Source organism: Silurus meridionalis, chromosome 10, assembly GCF_014805685.1.
Source record: "Silurus meridionalis isolate SWU-2019-XX chromosome 10, ASM1480568v1, whole genome shotgun sequence".
In the NCBI taxonomy this organism is placed as follows: Eukaryota; Metazoa; Chordata; class Actinopteri; order Siluriformes; family Siluridae; genus Silurus; species Silurus meridionalis.
In genome coordinates, this window is record NC_060893.1 from 6,660,985 (window position 1) to 6,667,824 (window position 6,840).

Genomic DNA, 6,840 nt, shown 5'->3' on the forward strand with positions numbered 1-6,840 from the left:
CATATTAAATACTACTTGTAAGACATGTAAATTTAATAGCTAGCTAATTCATGCTATTTGTTGGTAATCAATTTTAAAGAATTTGTCTATGAAATTGTGAGTTGTATTTATTTATTCATTTCAAAAGCTTCGTTCCTGTACATATTTGTTTCTTTGGTCATAGTTATAATAAATTAATAGAAAATTATTTATCAATGATTTCAACTTCCAAAAGTAAGTTTGAAAAGCCTATAGGCTATAAAAGTGTATATTTTTGCAGATTTCTCCTAGGGTTATATTCAAATGTACTTACAATCATCTTTTATAAGTTTGTCCCAAAATTAGAATCGTGCTTTTCTCATTTAAATTCAAGTTCACTCTATTCATGCCTAAATAGGGTAAATGGGTTTCTGAATTTTACTTTACAGATAAAAGCTTTAGAATCAAATCTAAAACACAACGAGTTTAATGGTGTCTATTTTGTTCTTATTTGGTCAAATCAAATTAAAATCAAATCAAATTTATTCATCACATACACATGCATACAGGGTACGACATGCAGTGAAATGCTTATTACGACGGTCCGGCATGAGGGAATAGGATGGGGAAAAAGAAAAAAAAGGCAGATAAATAAAGTATAAAAAAAAATATATAAAATACAATATAAGAATATAAAGATATAAAAGATATATAAAGATATATGTATGTGAGAAAAAAATAAAGATGTATATACAAGAAAAATGCTTATGGCATACAGTGAAACAGTAAACAGTAAACAATAGACAATTTTTTTTTGGTGGTTTAGATTGTCCATAGAGTGTCCGTGTGCGGTAAGATGTGGTGTAAAAAGTCCGTAAGTGTCCGTGTGCTGGTTACTGGTCATTAGGTCACCACAAGGTTGTGGGTTCAAGCCCCAACATAGCCAAGGTAAAAATCTTATTTCTCTTTTGAAATATAATAGTATGTCTACTTTGTGACATTAAACTGTAAATTGATTTGTTAATTAAAGAGACCTGTTTAAAAAAAATTGCTTTTTTTATTTGTCTTTTTTGAAATACTTTTTTGGTCTACTTTTAATACGAGTTACATCGTGTTGAAGGATGGAAATAAAGCAATGCTGGTTCTTTAGGCTTATTGACTGCTTGCGCAAGTCAGGTCTGACAGCTCAGTGGATCATTTTCCTCGTTCATCAGCTGCTTAAAATACTTCCTCCATCTTCTCAACACACTCTCCTTACTAGTCAACACATTTCCATCTCCATCCTTTATTGCTCTAACTTGCAGCACATCCTTCCCAGCTCGGTCCCTCTGCCTGGCCAATCGTTACAAATCCTTTTTTCCTTCTTTATTGTTCAACTTCTCATACAGCTTCTCATATACCTTTTTCTTGGCTTTCGCCACATCCCTCTTTACCTGCTGCCGCATCTTCTTGTACTCCTGCCCCTTTCTCATCACTCTGTCGATCCCAATTCTGTTTTGCCAGCCTCTTTCTCCTTATGTGTTCCTGCACTTCCTCATTCCACCACCACTGTTCCACCGAGCTCCTGTCTGACCTCTTCCCTGAATCTCACACTACAGTCTTCCTTCTTCAGTTTCCACCATCTTATTCTTCTTTCAGTCTTCACTCTCCTCTTTCTCTCTTCACTCTCATCTCTTTCTAATCTCCAAAACCATCCTACAGACCACCATCTGATGCTGTCTAGCTACACTGTCCCCTGCTAACACCTTACAGTATCCAATTTCCTTCAAGTTGCATCTCATACATAGAATATTGTCCACTTGTGTACACCTTCCTCCACTCTTATACGTCACCCTATGATCCTCCTTCTTCTTAAAATAAGTATTCACCACTGCCATTTTAATCCTTTTAGCAAAATCTACCACCATCTGCCCTTCCACATTCCTCTCCTTGAAGCTATCTACCTACCCATCACCCATTTACCTACCCATGCCCATTTAAATCTGCCCCAAACACCAATCTTTCATTCCTATGTACCCCTTCTACCATTTCATGTAATTCACTCCAGAATTTTTCCATCTCACAACTCGTAAACTTGTGGAGCATAAGCACTGATGACATTTATCATCACCCCTTCAACTTCCAGCTTAATGTTCATCATCCTATCAGAAACTCTCTTCACCTCCACTACACTCTTACTGTACTCTTCCTTCAGAATCACCCCTACACCATTTCTCTTTCCATCCATACGATGAAAGAACAGTTTAAACCCACCTCCAATGTTCCTGGCCTTACTCCCTTTCCACTTAGTCTCCTGAACACACAACATATCTACCTTTCTCCTCTCCATCATATCAGCTATCTCTCTCCCTTCACCGGTCATAGTACCAACATTTCCACTCCAATCTCCTATACTTTTCACTCCTTTCCCTGCCATCTCTGTAGACGTCTTCGTTCCCTCCTTCTCCTTCTTCGGCCAACAGTAGCCCAATTTCCACCGGTACCCTGTTGGCTAACGATACCTGTGGCGGTCGTTGGTAACCCGGGCCTCAACCGATCCAGTATGAAATTCTCTTTCGTGATCCGCATATTTGATTCGCCACATGTTTTACGCTGGATGCCCTTCCTAACGCAACACTCCCCATTTATTCGGGCTTGGGATCAGCACTAAGAGTGCACTGGCTTGTGCAACCCTAATGGCTGGGTTAGCGACAGTTTCTTTCTATTTTAAATGACATGTTCATGTCATGTTTCTTTATGTTTAATTAAATTAGGTTTTCGTACCAGGATGAGAAGTTGATTTAATTCCTGTAAGTAATTGAACATTAGACTCTTTTGACAAATATGTATTGAATATGAGAATAGTCATACTGTTTCTGTTACTGTAGTCTTTAAAAATAGTAAAAAGAAATCACCAACATACCTAAACATACACTAAACATCCAAAATAAATGCTTTTTAAGGAAATTCCAAATTTTGCTCCATCTGAACATTTCTCAACATATTATTTTTTTCTTCTCTGATCTTTACAATATTAATTCTTAGAATGCTATTAATTCTACACATGTCAGTGGTGTAACACGGATTACTTATTGTTTTTTTTTCTTTGTTTTTTTAATCTATTGTATAATGACAAAAATATTATATGGTAGAATGATAGTTCCCTCTGCTCCTTTTTCCTTACTAGTTATTAGTAAGATTTGGGTAAATTCTTAAATATTTGAAAAAAGTATGAAAAATCTATATTTATATTTCAGTAGAATCTTCCGAGGTTTCACTGTTGCAGCTCATCTCCCTCCAGAAGGCTTCAGGTTGCTGGGAGCCTAAACTGGCCGAGGTGTTTGGGAAGACAGAAAATTAGCTTATGGAGCAGATTCCTGCAAAGGTTAATACACAATAAATATGTGTATGTACATCATGTCAGAAATTTACATGCAAAGGATTTTATCGATTTTTTTTTTTCATAATACATATTATTAATTAAGTAATTAAGTATTTTCCAAAAATGTACAATTTTGGATATAAAATAGTGCTTTACATTAATATATTGTGAGGACCCTATAGAGAAATAAAATAGATTTATATGTTTTGAAGTCTTCTGACAGTAAAACCAGTCAAAATCTCAAAATCTGGGGTATTTCTATTAGGAATCCAGATTAAACATCTTCCCCACACTTGACACAAACATACCGTAATTTCCGGACTATAAAGCGCACCCACTGAATTATACAAATATTGAAATTTTTACATTAATAAGCCGCACCTGTCTATAATCCGCAGGTGTCTACACTAATGAACTTTACACAGGCTTTAACATGACACGTTACACACGGTGTAACGGGTGAAACATGTTGCGCTTCTTTTAGGAGCATAGCGGTATTTTGGGAATAGCATGCCACTGCATTCTTCCGGTATTACTGCATGTGTGTAAGACTGAGGATTATGTCATTATTTTCTGATGCTGATTTCTAAGTTTCTTTGACTAACCCTTAATGCTGTGGCCAAGAAAAATAAAAAAGCACGAGTTTTGGAAACCTGTCTGTGCTTATATGATTTCTGTTGCAACTGGAGTTAGCGAGCTCTCCCATGACCCAGACTCTACAACAGCTTGTATCTAAACAGTAGCCTACCAAGAAAGTCATTGTTCACTGTCTTCCTCCTTCCTTTCACCACTATTTCTCTCTGGAGTTTATCTTTTGGCATCGTCATGCGTTTAAAAAAAAAAATTTTTCTCCCGATGCCGTGCAGCTCAGAACACAGGTGAGGTGCGTTTTTTCGTTTCCGTTCGGTAATTTCATTGGTCTAATGTTATGTCGCTCAGTTTTTTGGCTTGAAGTTTGTGAAACCAGGAAAAACCCATTCAAAATTCATAAATTAGCCGCTTTGTTGTTCAAAACGTGGGAAAAAAGTAGCGGCTTATAGTCCGAAAAATACGGTACTTATATACAGGATACAACTTGCAGTGAAATGAAAACCCCATCCGCTGCTCATAAATCGTGTATTAAGTAAGGTCTATAAAAATAAGATATAAAATAATAAGGGAAAGAAAAAAAAGAAGTAAGAGAAGATATGAGGAATAAACATTTTATAATGATAGGTGGTATTTAAAAAAATAGTGCAAATATATTTAGATGTGCAAAAAAAGTACAAAGTACAACATGTAAAGGAGGTACAGTATAACAGACCAAAATCAGTAGCAGTAGCATAACAGTAATAATGTTTTTAAGTCACAATGTTATGTCTGATTGGGGTAACTGCACTAATGTGTGTATAGTTGTTTCTATTGCAGTGGATAATATGATTATGTAAGTTTTCTCTTTGATTTTGTATGCAGGAGAAACCAGATGTCTGGGCTACATTTTAGGCTCTGATTTGGCTACATTGCTTTAAGATCAATTTCAAGATCGAGTGGAAAATTTTGCTATGAAAGCAGTTTCATTGATCCAATCTCATAAAGGTAACCTCTACATTTCCGAAGTTAATTAACTTTAAAATAAAAGAAATATATATATATATTTAACTGACACAACATTACCAAAATTACCACTAACATTTTTATGTTGTCTTGATGTCAGGCATGATGATGATGATAATGATGCTGTGTGTGTTTCAGTGGTCAGAGTGACTGATTGAACTAAGAGGTAACGCTCCACAAAATCCACACAAAATCCATGGCATAATTTCTTTTCCTGCATCTTAATAAAGCTTCCCATACAAATGCAAGTTCTTCAAGCTCTTACAAATATGATGACGATGGCAGTGAAATTATTAGCATGGTCATACAACACTGGAAATGTTATCATCCTGTAGCACATATTTGTCTCATATAAATCAATTGTTCAGAATACAGGAGGAATATTATATTTGTTTGTTAATGATTTTCTTCAGTTCAGATTTGCTGATGGCCCATGTTTTTAACAAGGTTAGTGAATCACTGATTTCATGTAGTTGTTGGATGCTCAGGATAAATATCAAGGTGTGTAACAGTAACTCACTTCAAAATTTAGCTATAACCTTTTGAAAATATAGAAGTTTGTGTTACCCAGTTTTGTTACAAAACTTATTGTTTTTGGCAAATCAAAATATATGGTCACATTGTTATTGCAGTGCTCATCTGCATTCTTTGGATACTGGTTCACCATTAAATGATTGCCCTGTTTTAACTATAAATTTGACCTTATATATTATTTAAATATTACTGGAATACTTGGATATGTTTTTTAAATAAAAGTTTGTATTTTGCATCGCTTTCACTCTATACTTTACTTACATATGACGATTCTAATGGTAATTCTATAATGATTCTAACCTCTAACCTCTTTTATAGGTAGCTGATACACATTGTTATTTAATCTACTTAATAGAACTTGTCTATGTGTCAGAATCCACCTGCCACGCCCCTTTGGCGGCTGTCATTGCCTCCACTTACTTGAAGCACACGACTTCAGTTGTGCACACCTGGGACTCGTTTGGCACTCATCCCCAGCTTTTATTTAAAACCCTCAGTTCCACACACTCACGGTCCATTATTGTTCGTGTATGTTGGTTCATGTGGGTTCATGGTGCGTATCCCTATACGTTCTTTTTGTTTCAGACTCCGCAATCTCTCCAGATTTATTTCCCTGGGGATTTATGCTGGACTGTCGTGTGCGTATGCTTGCGTGTTTTGAGTGCATATCTCTTTGCGAACTGTGCTCCGGCCTCCGCTTTCGTTCACCGCATAACACTATGTAATTGTCTTTAATATTCATTCACTCACTTCAAAATAATTTTTCATGCATATGGCCTCTGATGTTTTATTCAAGAAACTTCTAAATAGCAGATTTAGGAGCCTCAGGGTAGCATGAAAAAAAGACAAACTAAATTTCACAGCAACCCCTGCATGCCACATGTCTCTAATAACTCACTCCTGTTTCTTGTTTCATTCTGATTGGCAACACTAAGTTCTGGTTTCTGTGTATCTCATGGTCATGCATTTGTTGATGGTAATGTTTATTGCTGTTTCCTTTTATCATGCTCCTACTTCCTAGCGGTGGTGTTATCTTGTTTCTTGTGTTTCCATCTTGTTTGCATTACTCATAAGTTTGCACTTGCTTTGCCACTACTTCATTACAGTAAAAGGAGTAAATGAAACTATATTTCTTTTCAATTCTAATGTCTAAGGACTTGTTAGGATCGTGTTTATGTTTATTATAAATAAATAAAATGAATAACCCAAATATAACATTTTAATATACAGTGAGGAATATTTGTCATAATGATTCAGTTATCACTTACTGTGTAAAATACTGTAGCTGCCAAAAGTAAACCTACTATATGAAATGTTTAAAATATCAAGTTCTCATTAAACTCTATTCATGCAAATACAGGTTATGTTTGAGTAAAAGTTCACATCAAAAATCT